This window comes from Dromiciops gliroides, chromosome 3, assembly GCF_019393635.1.
Source record: "Dromiciops gliroides isolate mDroGli1 chromosome 3, mDroGli1.pri, whole genome shotgun sequence".
In the NCBI taxonomy this organism is placed as follows: domain Eukaryota; kingdom Metazoa; phylum Chordata; class Mammalia; order Microbiotheria; family Microbiotheriidae; genus Dromiciops; species Dromiciops gliroides.
Genome location: NC_057863.1, coordinates 400,078,393 through 400,093,422, shown reverse-complemented (window position 1 = coordinate 400,093,422; position 15,030 = coordinate 400,078,393). Strand labels below are relative to the sequence as shown.

At 41.8% G+C, this 15,030-nt stretch overlaps 1 pseudogene; it reads left to right on the top strand.

Moving 5' to 3' along the window:
* The window catches only part of LOC122747677, an 83,739-nt pseudogene that overhangs the window by 54,171 nt on the left and 14,538 nt on the right, over positions 1-15,030 (top strand).

The following is a 15,030-nucleotide window of genomic DNA, read 5'->3' as shown; positions in this document are numbered from 1 at the left end:
ACATTTGTATATCTATATGTATATTTTATTTATGTGTATTTTATGTATAGATGTGTGTATATGTATTTGTGAATATGCTAGACTGTGAAAAGTCCATTAGAATTCAAATCAAACAGCTTAGATTTTAAATCTAATAATTAGCCTCTCTGTACCTCAATTTCCTCACCTATAAAATAAGAAAGTTGGCCTAGAGACCTCTGATATTCCTTCCATTTTATAGCTATGATAATATACATATATATGTATGTATGTGTGTATGCATGTATATATACATGTGTGTATCATAGGCTGTGTGTGTGTGTGTGTGTGTGTGTGTGTGTATACTTTTATACTTGGAGTAGCCTATGGAATTTAGGCCTATGATTTCATCAGTGTAGGGAACGCCTAATGTGGAAACTTACTCTACCAGTACAGATAACAACTTCTCTGTAGCATCATAATAGTGACCTGGACCACTGAGAGGATTTGTCAATTGCACACAGCTAGCACATGTGGAGGCAGGACCTGAATCCATGTCCTCTTGATCCCAACGCTGGATATTTATTCACCATTCTAAACACAATTTGATTTGTGTATGTGTATATCTCAATGCATAGAATTGTAGTAAAAATATATGAGTGTGTATATAGGCCCAGACAAGGACATCGACTCCCAATAATGCAATTAGGAAGGTGGAAAAAAGGTTTGTCATAGAAATGTCGGAAAATTCCAACAATGCTAAAAGACAGTCAAACGAGGAAATCCAAGAGGTTTAGAATGAGTCACAGACTATACTAAAAAGGTAGCATTCATCTTCCTCTGATATTTATGGGAAGTCACATTATTTTCCTCGACCTTCTATGAGGGTTCAGCTCAAACCGCAGTGGTTTGAAGATAAATGTTTCCTTTTCCTGTGACGTCCTCTATAACACAAAGATGGACAACAATGGTCATTAGGGCCTTACGGGAGGTGATGTGGCGGTCATGCTCCCAGACCTCCTAGGGAATTATCTCCTTGTATCTCCCATCCCAATATCCCGAAAGCTTTCTACAAAATCAAATATTTTTTCCTAAGCAGACAGTTTAAGAGACTTCACCAGGCAGTTAAGGAGACTTAAATCAAGCATGCTGCATGACAAAGACAGATCTGACTAGCATGTTCTGAAGTGTTCCCCATAAATCTTTCCAATGGAAAGTTTCAGAGACTGTAGGGCACAGAAAGGATTTACAGCCAACAAGAAGAGGACAATGATGGCTTCTCCAGTTACTTGATCCAGCTTCCATTTCCCACGGTCTGCTCTAGTAAGTGGGTCAAATTATTCCTGTGGTGGGTGGGGGAGGAAAGAGAGAATATCATTACATAAGGAAGCAGTACCCAGAGAAGTGGGTCGTCCTATGATGGAACAGAACCCCTGCCTGCCAACTCCCACTAGTTTGTACCCCACCCCCTTCCAGAAAGGGTGAAGCATGAGCTCATGGGGGAGACTTTGAACTTCTAATCCCCTAGAGAACCCACATGAAAAGATCCCCTAGTTCTGGAACAATTATCCCCATAAACCATGCAAGATCCAACGCAATGGAAAGCCAACACATTATTCTAATTACTCCTCAGAAAAAGCAGAACGATTGACAATTGCCACCCACTTATAACCAGATCCACATTACTGATCTCCTTCCCAGGAGCTAGTCAGATTTCCCCCTTTTGTTACCTCAGGAACCTCATGGGAGAGATGGCCAGGGTTCTAAACTGGGTATTACTTTGGGTAGGGTTTATGATCCTCCAAAATCAGGGGAAAAAAGTTTGATGATAAAAGGCAAAATGTGATGTGAACTGGAGGCTACAGGATTCTCTCCTCCTCCAATGTAGGTCTGACCATGTCACAGCCAGGTGGCACAGTGAGAAGGAACTGAGTTCATATCTGACCTCAGACACTTGACATTTACTAGCTGTGTGATCCTGGGCATATCACTTAACCCTGAATGCCTCAAATATCAGGAGCCATCTCCTGTCTTCTTGATCTATCTCTTACCACTCGCCCCGGATAGCTCTGGAGGAGAGAGAGAAGCTGGTGAGTTTGCACAGTCCTCCCTCACTTAAATCCAATTCACTGCAAGTCATGACATCACCTCCGCATGTCATGGTCCTCTTTGAGAATGAAGGTCAAACAACAAATGCCAGGAGCTTCCTAGTACCTCCAGCGACAGCTATAAAATCCTTTGTTTGGCCTCAAAAGCTCTTCCTAACCTAGCTTCTTCCTACCTTCCCAGTCTTCTCACAGAGTTTCATGATCCATTGACCCTGGCCTCCTTATTCTTCCTCAGACAAGACGCTCTATCTCGTCTTCCAGATACTGTTCCCTCTCACCTCTGCCTTCTGCCTTCCTTGCCTTCCTCCAGGTTCAGCTAAATTCTACCTTCTGTCCTCCTTCATATCAGTGCCTTCCCTCTGAGATTATCTCCAGCTCATACTGTCTATATCTTGTTTGTATGGTGTCTACCCCATTAGACTGTGTGGCATTTAAAATTATCTGTGGTCGCCTCATTTCTGTCCCAAGTTTAGGGAAAATTAACTGGGGTCTCTAATATATTTGTTACTCATAAATTAGAAGCTGGTGCTTTAGCACCAGTTTGGGGCATTAAGCATTTATTAAAGCATACCAAATATTAGTAAAGAGAGAACACTTGGCTCAGAAAGTTCAGAAAAGGCCCGTCTAGCCTAGAGCTAAGCCTGGCCTGCTTCTTCCTCCAAGTCCTCCTCCAGGAGAGTGTCGGAGAGCCTAACTGAGTCTCAAAGCTTCCTCTGGGTCTGCAGGAGAAGCGGCCCTTCCACACCACTCAAAGCTAATTTGTTAGCATCATTCAAGTCTATTGGTTCACTGGACTTGAGAGTGGTCCACGAGCAGAACGTGCCCGAGGTCAGAGTTCAGAGAACACACCCCCTCAGGGCCAGGCTCTCAGGTAGGGATGGTTTCAATCAAGTCAACTTTAAGTGAGTTAAGTCAGCAAAGTCAATCCAATCAACCCCAATATTATCCTCTCGAGCAGGGCCTCTGGGAGTCCCAAAATCCATTACCGTCTCACAGACAGTGAGCTACTTGGGGGCAGGAATCATGTTTTCCCTATCTTTAACACAGTACCTGTCACAGTGGGTGCTTAATAAGTGCTTGTTGATTTGACTGCTCTCTTGGAGTAAGGCTCTGATCTTGTCTGCCTTCCAACATTTTAGGCCTCTGCTTATCCACTAAAGAGGTCAATGATACCAGTCTGGATGATCTGAGATCCACTCCCTGCTTGGAGCTTCCAGGACACATCTGGTGTCTCATCCAAATTATTGAAATGGTTCTTCACATCTCACACTTGTGTCCAAATCTATTAATCATCTGGTCCTCACAATAATCCTGTGAGAAGCAGAATGAAGTAAACAGGACCAGAAAAACAATGAGCACAATAATGACTACCAGCAAAAACAAAACAGAAGGAACAAACAAAGAAAACTGAAAGGTAGGGAATACAATGACCAAGTTTACCCCTGGAGAAGGGAAGAAGGAATCTCCCTTCATTGCAGAGGTGAGAGGTGATGGGTATAAAATATTGCATATATAGTCAGGGATGATAGTTGTTCTTAGTTTTATTAAACTGTTTTTTTTTCCTTTTTCTTTTTTAAATCTCTATTACAGGGACAGCTAGGTGACACAGTGGATAGAGTACCGGCCCTGGATTCAGGAGGACATGAGTTCAAATCCAGCCTCAGACCCTTGACACTTACTAGCTATGTGACCCTGAGCAAGTCACTTAACCCCAATTGCCTCACCAAAAAAAAAAAAAAAATCTCTATTACAAGGGATGACTCACTGGGAAAGAAAGGGGAGGGATATAATTGGGAATTAATATAATGTGGAAGCAAAATAAAAATCAATGAAATTAGATACAATTTTTAGAAATAATAAAATGGAGGAAAAACCCTGCAAAGTAGGCACCATAGGACTGAGTATTTCTGACAGTTGAGAAAACAGAAAGCTCAAGCTATCTATGAGCTCTGTCCAGCAGGAGCAGAGATGTGGACCCATCCATGCTGTTTTTGTAAGTGAACTCAGTAGGGGCAAATTCTACGTTGAAATTTTGTTCAATTTGAGTTTACTTTCCTAGGAAACAAAATGGTATAGAGAAGAGTGTGCCCCCAGGTTTGGGGAGAGGGAATATTTGTGCTTGTGTTCTTGCTGTATCTTCAAAGGAAATATTCCTTCTAAAAGACTAATTTATGTTAATCAGCTAAATGGAAACTGGAGTACTAACCACTGGTTGTAATACACTAAAATGGGGACACAAGCTGATAACCTTGGGAGAGATACCTTGAACCCTCAGGGTACCCATAGAACCCTGAGGGGAGAGTAACTCTTTGCTGGGAGAATGAATCCAGAGAAATTACTAGGGGCAGCTAGGTGGCACAGTGGATAGAGCACTGGCCCTGGATTCAGGAGGACCTGAGTTCAAATCCAGCCTCAGACACTTAACACTTACTGGCTGTGTGATCCTGGGCAAGTCACTTAACCCCAACTGCCTCACCAAAAAAAAAAAAAAAACCCACAGAAAAATTACTAGCTACTAACAAACTAACAAAGACAATTAGACATAAGGTGTTTAGGGAGAGGGGGCACTAGATTTGGGGGAATCTAGAAACGCTTCATATGAACGTGGTTCTTGAGCTATATCCTCAAGGAAGAGAATGATTCTCTGAAGAAGCATGGATTCAGGGCAGTCAGGAGTTCAGAGATGAGAACTTTATTGTCATCTTGTTTTAGTCTCATTAATCTCAGGGGCAGCTATGAGGCTCAGTATCTAGAGTGCTAGGCCTAGAATCAGGAAGATTCATCTTACTAAATTCAAATCTGACCTCAGACACTTACCATTTGTGTGACCCTGGGCAAGTCACTTAACTGGGTTTGCTTCAGTTTCCTCATCTGTAAAATGAGCTGGAGAAGGAAATGGCAAACCATTCTAGAATTTTTGCCAAGAAAACCCCAAATAGGGTTACTAAGAGTTGGACAATTGAAAAACAAAATGACAATTAGTCTCAAGGTGCATTCATCTCAGCAGGGAAGTAGTATAGCTTGAGGAAACAACAGATGTCTGGAAAAAGATCTCACTTCTAATCCCACCTATCACTAACCAGTTTCATAATTCTGAGCAAATGATAACTTCTCTGTGACTCAGCTTCCCCATCTGCAAAATGAGGAGAGAAAGATAGGTAATGTGGATCACTGGAAAGAGCTTAGGATCAGAAATGAGAGGACCTGGGTTCATATCTTGCTTCTGATACTTATTACCTGTGTGACTTTGAGGAAGCAACTTAACCTCTTCATCTGTAAAGTAAGAGAATAGATGGACAGCTAGGTGGAGCAGTGGATAGAGCACTGACCCTGAAGTTGGGAAGACCTGAGTTCAAATCTCACTCAGACATTTACTAGCTGTGTGACCCTGGAAGTCACAACGCCAATTGCCTCAAACATCTGGGGCCATCTCCAGTCATCCTGATGTACATCTTGCCACTGGACTTGGATGGTTCTGGAGTAGAGAGTGAGGTTGGTGACCTTCCACAGCCTTTCTTCACTTAAATCCAATTCTCTGCAAGTCATGCCATTGCCCTGATGTCATGGTCCTCTTTCAGAACAAAAGACAAAGAACAACAACAACTTCCAACTCTAGATTCTAGGACTCTTGTCCTCATGGTTGTTGAGCAGATAAAAGGTTGCAAGTACACTTTGGAAAATGTAAAAGTAGTGTTATTTTCTCTAAGAAGAGCACCATGATAGGCTGTGGCATTGAGGATGGGGGACAGTGACAAGGGAGGAGTATGGTGTTGTAATGTAGGATGTTCATTCACATTTTAATCTGTAGTCAAACATTTGGAATTTAGGGCTAATGACTGTCTTCCAAGAATCAGCCTCAAAGATCAGGGACATCTCCCAAGCAGCCTGATTTTTCTTTAATAATCCATTATGGATGGGGGCAGCTAGGTGGTGCAGTAGATAAAGCACTGGCTCTGGATTCAGGAGTACCCGAGTTCAAATCCAGCCTCAGACACTTACTAGCTGTGTGACCCTGGGCAAGTCACTTAACCCCAATTGCCTTACCAAAAAAAAAAAAAATTTTTAATTAAAAAATCATCCATTATGGGGGCGGCTAGGTGGCACAGTGGATAAAGCACCAGCCCTGAATTCAGGAGGACCTGAGTTCAAATCCGGCCTCAGACACTTGACACTTACTAGCAGTGTGACTCTGGGCAAGTCACTTAACCCTCATTGCCCTGCAAAAAAAAAAAAATCCATTATTGTTCTGTCATCAATGAATTATTTTAAACCCTTCAGGAAGCTATATTAATATTTTCCAACTTTTGTTGGTTTTCAGTCATATCTGAGTATTCGTGAGCCCATTTGGGGTTTTCTTGGCAAAGATACTAGAGTGGTTTGCCAGCTCCTTCTCCAGCTCATTTTATAGATGAGGAAACTGTTACAAACAGGGTTAAATCAGAGACCAGATTTGAACTCAGGAAGATGAGTCTTTCTGACACCAGGCCCAGCACTCTATACGCTGATCCCCTTAACTGCCCATTTTCCATCCACATCACTACATAAGGTAAAGAGCTTCATAATTTCACTCCCCATTGTGAAAAGTAAGGATTCCCTTTATCTGCTCTAACTCTAGTAGGGGCTAACTTCTCAAGGCCCCCCCTTCTAAATCCCTTTTCAGTAGCAGTCACAGGGCCCATGAAATTGATTCACACTCTACACTTCACAATAAATGTAGGGACCAACCCATAGAAGTCAATTAACCAAAAATTAGGTATTCCAACCACTTCTAAACAATTCTCTATCATTAATAATTACAGTTTTGTGCATGCAATAAAGCAATTAAGTCCATCCTCAGTATTCTGACCTTCCAATCTCTCTGTGACACCCTCTACACACATACACTCCCAGCAACTCTGCCAGTCACCCAGAGGGCACAGCTGCTGAAAGGTCAAAGATTTTGCATCTCCAAGGTGCCAAGGGTCCTCTCAGGGTATAACCCTAGGATTGGCCCTTGCCGGTTCGTATGTATCTGCTCCTTTTGCATAGAATCAGCAGGCAGAGAAGACTATTCCAACTTGGTAACACCTTAGAATTAGGGGGAAGGGGAAAAGCAAAAGTATAACATAAGGCAGGCATATTCAGAATAAATCCACAGAATTAAAAGCAGAGGGAGAAAAAGGAGGGGTGACACCCTATCTTAAATTAGTTTATCATCATATCAGTATCAAACACATTATAATGTGTTTGCCCATGTAATATATGTATGTTCATATGGGTTATCTAAACATAGATTCAGCTTGCTCACAGGTTGCCTGGATATTGCTAGAATATGGCCCGTGCCTCCCCAAGAGAGACAGATTTCTGCCTTAAGGAAAGGAGGAAAAAGTGACTAGGCACTTGTCCCTTTCCTTAACTATCTATAAAAAGGAGTATTAGGTTAAAATTATATTTGTTTTGGGGCAACTAGGTGGCGCAGTAGATAAAGCACCGGCCCTGGATTCAGGAGGACCTGAGTTCAAATCTGACTTCAGGCCCTTGACACTTACTAGCTGTGTAACCCTGGGCAAGTCACTTAACCCTCATTACCCGGCAAAAAAAAATTAAAATTAAAATTTTCCAAAAAGTAAAAAATTATATCTGTTTCACACACACAAATATGACTGGTCTAGGGATACAGTAGGTTTAAAACTATGGTCGCTTCTCTAACCTCTGTCCTTTAGCATATACCCACTGGGTTAATTCCTCATCAAGTTCAGGTTACCCAAAAGACAATTACAAGCAGCAAATAGTGAGCAAACTCGCCTATTGAAACAAACATCAAACAGAAATCAGAAAAATTATATCCATTAGAATATGCCCCAAAATACATGAGTCAAGTCAACAAGCTTTTTTAAGTGCCTTCTATTTGCCAGACACTGGGCTAAGTGCTGGGGATACCAAAAAAAAAGACAAAAAACAGTCCCCTGCCTTCAAGGAGCTCACAATTTAATAGGGGAGATGATACTATGCATAAATAAGGTATATGTAGTATAAACTGGAGATAACCTCAGGGGGAAGGCAATAGTAATTGTTATTATTGTTTGTTCTTTGTTCTCAAAGAGGACCAATGACATCAGGAAGGTGATATCTTGACTTGCTGGTGAATTGGATTTAAGTGAGGGTCAAGGACTGTCATCAGCCTTGCTCTCTCCTCCAGAGTCATCAGAGTGCAATGGCAAGATGGAGGTCAGGATGCCTGGAGATGGCCCCAGATTCAGTGGGAAATCTTGGCCTTTCTAAGCTAAGGTCTTTCCCAGGTCTCAGTTTGTCTGAGGCAATGCCCATTAAATAATTCAATAATTTAAGGCTAGGTTGGAATTGAGACAAATTTGGCCTAGTGACTCAGAAAGTCTTCTCGTAGAAGGGATTTTAATTGACATGAAGGAATCTGGGGAAGGCAGCATAAACCAAGAGATAGACACCAACCTCAACAAAGGGAATATTTCTCCCCAAAGTTTCTGTAGAGGCATGCTGGAAATCAAGGACATGTTGAGGACCTGACTTCCTCAACACTGTCTAGAGTTTCCAAAGTATTTTTTCCCTTTCTTTCATCTTCCCACAAGAGTACGTAGAACTGAACATGTCTCTCTCCCAAGAAGCTTTTGCACCAACTCTGCTTTTGTAGTGTTGTGTTAGCATTCTCTACACCAACTGAGTAACATCTCTCTCCCCAAAGCAGCAACATACCAAAAAAAAAAAATCCAGGCTTGGGTGAAAGTCCAATTACACTGTGAAAACAATACAATTCAATCCAAGGCGACAGGGTTAGCAGGGATGAACCATCCACCTATTGGAGTCTTCCCAAATCGGATCTTCATTCTCATTGAGATTTGCAGCCAAGAGTTAAGAAAGTTAGATCAAAGAAGAAAGTTACTTGACATACTACCAAGATCCAAGGCTGAATTGCAACACCACCATCTCTCCTATCAAGTACAGACTGTCCCGAGGGAGTTTAAATTGTGTCTCATGGCCAGGAAGCCTGAAGGTCAGAGCTGCGCCCCCTCCACTCCAGCAATATAATCCTGTACATCCTGTTTAACTTCCCTCACCTGCAACCTCTCAATCATTCCAAGGACCCCTTTATAGTGTACTGATCTGCATGTTTCTAATTCACACAACCCTGGTCCATCATATAATCTTCTGGCAGGAGCCAGTCTGTTTCATAGAGGTCACTTGGGGGAACTTGAAGAGTTCTCCTTTTATAAGAGAAAAGAAGGGCTTTTCTCTTATAAACAGAACTTTCCATTTATTCAGCTGTCAGGCAAATCCAAACATCCAGGTTCATATCCTAAAAGCTTTGCACAGATTGAAAAATTTTGGCGTTGTACAGTCCTCCACTCTGAACAGCAATCACAGGAAAGACATTCCTGGGACCATAACTACATTTTTACAAATAACTTAGACCCAGGAGATTTCTAACATAAAGGGAAACATGTCCCTCCCACTTCCCTAAAACACCCCCATCCAGACATGCTGGTCTCAAACTCCTTTCACTTTTAAGTTCTCATCCAAATGCATAAAAAAATATATATTCTTTGGAGTTTGCTCCATGCAAGAGAATGATTAAGCTAGTACTTAAAATTCAGTAAGAACCCATTGAAGTGGCTCATTACCACATGGTTTTAAATATACTACAGATCAAATCATCTGTCCCAAAATATGCCCAAACAACACAATAACAGGCTGAGGTAAGAGGCTTCACCTAGAAAAGACATCAGTAACCTCTGGTATTTGAACCAAAAGATACAGAAGGGTGCTTTTTCTGGCATAGTTGGGCAGACCCTGCTAAGGGCAAAAAAAAAAAAAAAAAAAAGAGATGAATTTTTCTTAGGCCTCTTCCCACCTTCCTCTTTATGCCCCTCCAGGATTCTTCCTCCCACTTGCTGCCCTCCTTTCTATTGACCCTCTCCCAATATCTTCCCTTTTCCTTCTGAGTTCCTGGCATGGAATGTCTTCATGACCTCTGACCTTTCAAAAGCTCCCACTTTAGCACTCCATCCAGGTCCTCTCAGAGCTGAAGTGCTCCACCTCCCACCTTAGTTGCCCTACATTTTCCCCCAATCTCTTTTTAAACTTTAGCTAAGCTTTATTTTGACACCATTCACTGAGGTGTGAATGACAGTGGATTTAAAAGAATGGTAATAGGACTGGACTGGCAATTTCATTGTTTAGAGAACTCCTAGGTGACAAAGTTCCTCTGCTAATACAAGTCAGCACTTTCTCTTCAAACTTACATTCTTAGAAGGTTGCCTAGAACACAGAGCTTAAGTGACTCACCCAGGATCACACAACTAGTGCGTGTCAGAGATGACTTGGACTGGTCTTCCTGACCACAAAGTCAGTATTCCATTCATTACCCCCACCCTGCCACTCTCTGCCATAGTAACCATGTGAGAGGAAGTATGTGTTTGTAGAAAAGGAATCTCTCAAGCTTAATGGACTTCCAATTAGTATAACAGGAAAGGGAAACTTCTTGTTTTTCTAGCAAAAAAGAATTTATTTCACAACTGTAATAAATATCCCAACATCCACTCTACTTTCCCCAGAAGAATAGGAATCAGCAACATGTCATCTCACTTCGGAAAAGGTGCCTAACTTGGTCCTAGATTAGAAGAGAATTAGTACTCTGCTTAGCCCTCAGTGTTTCTACAATAACAGAATAAGATGCTCAGAGCCCCTACAAGCAAAAACCTGAGAAGACTCTCCCTCACCTCTGCCTTACCTCTACTTTGACCAACCAATTTATGGGACCACTGAGATTGATTCTCCCTAGTGCCTAGAAAGAAGTAGGAAACAATGGAATGTTACCATCTATTCTTCCACCATGTTTCTCCTAGTCTTGACTTAAGTGAGTGTTACAGAATATTTAATGTCTCCCTCCTGTAATGATTGGAATGACGCCACCTACTGGAGACTTGCTGTGGGAAAGCTCCACCATGAGGAAATGCCTCAGAGGCATTGTGGCTTTTCCTTGGCGTCAGGAAATGACGTTTGCTCATGGGTGCTGTCTATCAAGGCTACCAGCCAATCAACTTGAGGAGCCTCCTATTTTCTGGGAGGAGACAGGAAGGAGGAAAGGGAGCCTCCTCGGAGAGCTCTGGCGCTTTTAGGTTCCTGACTTGATGGTGGTGGCAGCGGCAGAGGACTTCACAGGAAATTTGAGGAAAGATAGGAATGCCAGGCTGTTGGAATTCTGTTTCTCAATCTTTTTCTTTCTATTTTCCAATAAACCCTTAAAAACCTAAACTCGTTTTATCAGTGATTTTAGTCAGTTTCCCCCAAAAACTGGGGGAACAGATTAGAATCCACATTTAGAATCTTAAATTACACACTCCTAAACCCATTCCATGGACACCCCCTGCCCCCAGTGTTTAACTGTCCTTCCCACAAGCTCAAGGTTAACAAGTTTAAACTCCAAGGCAGAGAAAGGCCTTTCCCAACCCCTCTTTCCTTTGTCAATTATTTCCTACTTAATTTGTACACAGCTAATTTTGTATATATTTCTTTACATGTTGTCTCCCCCATTAGACTATAAGCTCCTTGGGGGCAGGGACTATATTTTGCCTCCTTTTGTATCCCCAGGGCTTGGCATATAGTAGGTGCTTAATAAATGTTTATTGATTGATTAATTAAAGAAAGGAGCTGGGCAGCTATGTGGTACAGTAGATAAAGCACTGGCTCTGGATTCAAGAAGACCTGAGTTCAAATCTGACCTCAGACACCTGACATTTACTAGCTGTGTGACCCTGGGCAAATTCACTTAACCCTCATTGTCCCACAAAAAAAAAAAAAAAAAAAAAAAGGAACTGCTATTCTTATTTTTCCCTGCCAGACTATGTGGTACTTTGAGAGGACGGCATGTGTCATTTTTTTTTTTCATTTCTATCGATCGCTGAAACCTAGCACACAGTACCCTCCTTGTATATAAATGGTTACTGAATTGAATTGAATTGGTCTCATGTTAGTTGTAGATGAGAAAATACATCACAATGGAAAACATACTGGCTCTGGAGTCAAAAAAACCTGAATTCAAATCCCACCTCTGCCACTTAGTAACCAAGTCACTAAGTCCACTCTTTAGACCTCAGTTAACTTCTCTGTTTTTTTTTTGTTTTTTTTTTTTTTTTTTGCAGGGCAATGAGGGTTAAGTGACTTGCCCAGGGTCACACAGCTAGTTAAGTGTCTGAAGCTGGATTTGAACTCAGGTCCTCCTGAATCCAAGGCCAGTGCTTTATCCACTGCGTCACCTAGCTGCCCCCAGTTAACTTCTCTGTAAAAAGAAGGGATAAACCTCTTCCTACTCTAGATTCATGATCCTATTATCTCCCCCTGCAGTGAAAATCTTCTACCTAACACTCCAGAGACCCAGGTTTATCTCTTTGCTTCTGTTTACCTTGAAGGTCCCCTAGGTCCATATCTAGTGAATCTACTGGATACCCCACTAATGGTGTTAAAAAAAAAAAATCTTGGGGAAGCTGGATAGTACAGTAGATAGGGTACTGGCCCTGAATTCAGGAGGACCTGAGTTCAAATCCAGCCTCAGACACTTGACACTTACCAGCTGTGTGACCCTGGGCAAGTCACTTAACCCTCATTGCCCTACAAAAAAAAATATCATGGAAAACCATTCTATAAAAATTAACCTTTCTATATGCTGCCTGATTTTGGCAAAATCTGTTTATTTGGTTCCTTGATTTTAAGTTAAAACATTGAAAGTTCAGCAGATGTGGGAAATTCCATCTTCAAAGTCCAAAATCTAGTTGGATTCTGCCTCCCTTCTAATCCCAAAGACAAAGGCTCAATCCCAATCTGCAAACAAAAAGAAGGTGTGTTGTCACTGTTCAGAGTAACACAATTACTAAGTCACAAACTGCCCAGGCATCAGTCTTTATGATTTTCTAACAAGCCACAAAGGGCTTTCTCTAATGATTAAAGTCCTATAAAGTCCAGGAAAAGGGCATCTGGGTGCTGGTGGTTGCTGCTATGAAGCCTTGGCTTGACAGTGTCCTTTGAGTTGAGTCCCCTAGGAAGACACATCATACAGAGATAGTTACCTCTGCAGTTATTGGCCTATGGAGATGGAAGTGGGCAGTAAGTGTTCCTCTGCTGGAGAGAATAATTTGGAGAAAATAAGAACAGTCTGATAGTCAGGGGAGTTGATTGTGGGTTGAGCTGATCAGAAGGGAAAATAAAATAAAATAAAAGCCAGAAACTTAATGGCCTTTCTCCTGCCTGGGCCCAAGTATTGTATTTCTAATTCCCAGAAAGGCTTTCTGCAAAAAAAGAGAAATCAGGAGACAAAGGCACCCAGATAACAAGTAGGATAAAAATCTAGACAAGAAGTTAAAATGGTGTCCTGGGAGGGCCAATTGCTTCAGGAAGCAGAGGCTAGATGGATGATATGAATAAATGATAATAATGTTTGATTCAATCTTTTAAGAATCCATGGTTCTATTGGTAAAGGACAAGCTTATCAATTAGGGATTTGTGAGTAGAGACCCCTAAACTACTTTGAAACCTGAGAGAAGGCACCCCTTTAGGGATCCAAACACTACCTGAGTTGGTAAAGAGCCCATAGTGGGATATTACGGAGGGAAATAAGAGTGCTGGACTGGAAGTTAAAAAGATCTAAATTCATTTTTTTTTCTTCTGACATCCTGTGTATGACCCTGGGACTATTACTTAACCTCTATGCACTTCAGGCAACTCCCTAAAATGTATAGAGGGATATTTCTCACAGCTGCTACATTCCGAGATGTGGCATCCATCAACAATCACCTATTAGGTACTTACTATGTGCCAGGCACTGTGCCATTTACAGAAAGTGTTATTTGAGCTGTGGTTTAATGAAAGCCAGGGAAGCCAGAGGTAAAGGTGAGGAGGGAGTGCATTTCAGGCATGAAGGATAGCCGGTGAAAGGGCACAGGGTCAGAAGATGATGTGTCATGTGCTTGGAACAGCAAGAAAACCAATGTTCTGTGTTGTAAAGTTCTTAGAGCAGAGTAAAATAGAAGAAGATTGCAAAAGTAGGAATGGACAGGTTGTGAATGCCTTTAAAGCCAACCAGAGGATTTTCTATTTTATCCTAGAAGTAATAAGGAAGCCCTAAAATTTACTGAACAAAGAGGGGCATGGAACAGTCAGACTCACAAATTTAGAAAGATCACTTTGGCAACTTAGTGGGAAATTAACTGCAGGGGAGGGGTGGAGATTTGAGGCAGGAAGACCAGCTAGAAAACGGATGTATTAGGTGATAAGAGACTGAACCAGGATGGTGACTATATGAGTAGAGGGAAGGGAACATAAACAAGGGATGTTGTGAAGGCAGACATGAGGAGACCTGGCAACAATTGGATATGGCTGGGGGCGAGACGGGGCAATGAAAGAGAGTAAAGAGTTGAGAATAACACTAACATTTCAAGCTTGGGGGACCAATAGGAGGGTAGTGTCCTCAAAAGAAATACGGAAGAGGCATTTGGGCAAGGGGAAAAAATAAATTCTGCTTTGGGTATCTTGAATTTGAGATGCCTATGTAGTTTGAGATGTCCAAAAAGTAGTTGGTGATGTGAGAGTAGAGCAGGAAAGAGATTAGGGTTGAATATATAGATCTGGAAATCATCTGCACAGAAATAATAATCAAACCCATAGAAGCTAATGAGATCACCATAGGAGAGAGAAGAAAGTCCGAGACAGAGCTGTGGGAGACACCTACACTTAGTAGGCATGACCTGAAGAACCAGCAAAAGATGTTGAAAAGGAATGATCAGACAAGTAGACAGGAAAGAGCAGTAACATGGAAACCCGGACTGGAGAGAGTATCCAGAAAACAGTCATCAAAAGTGTCAAAATCTACAAAAAGGTCAGGAAAGATGAGAACTAAGAAAAGGTACTGGATTTGGCCATCAAAAGATCATCGGTGATGCTGGAGTAACAGTGTGTCCTT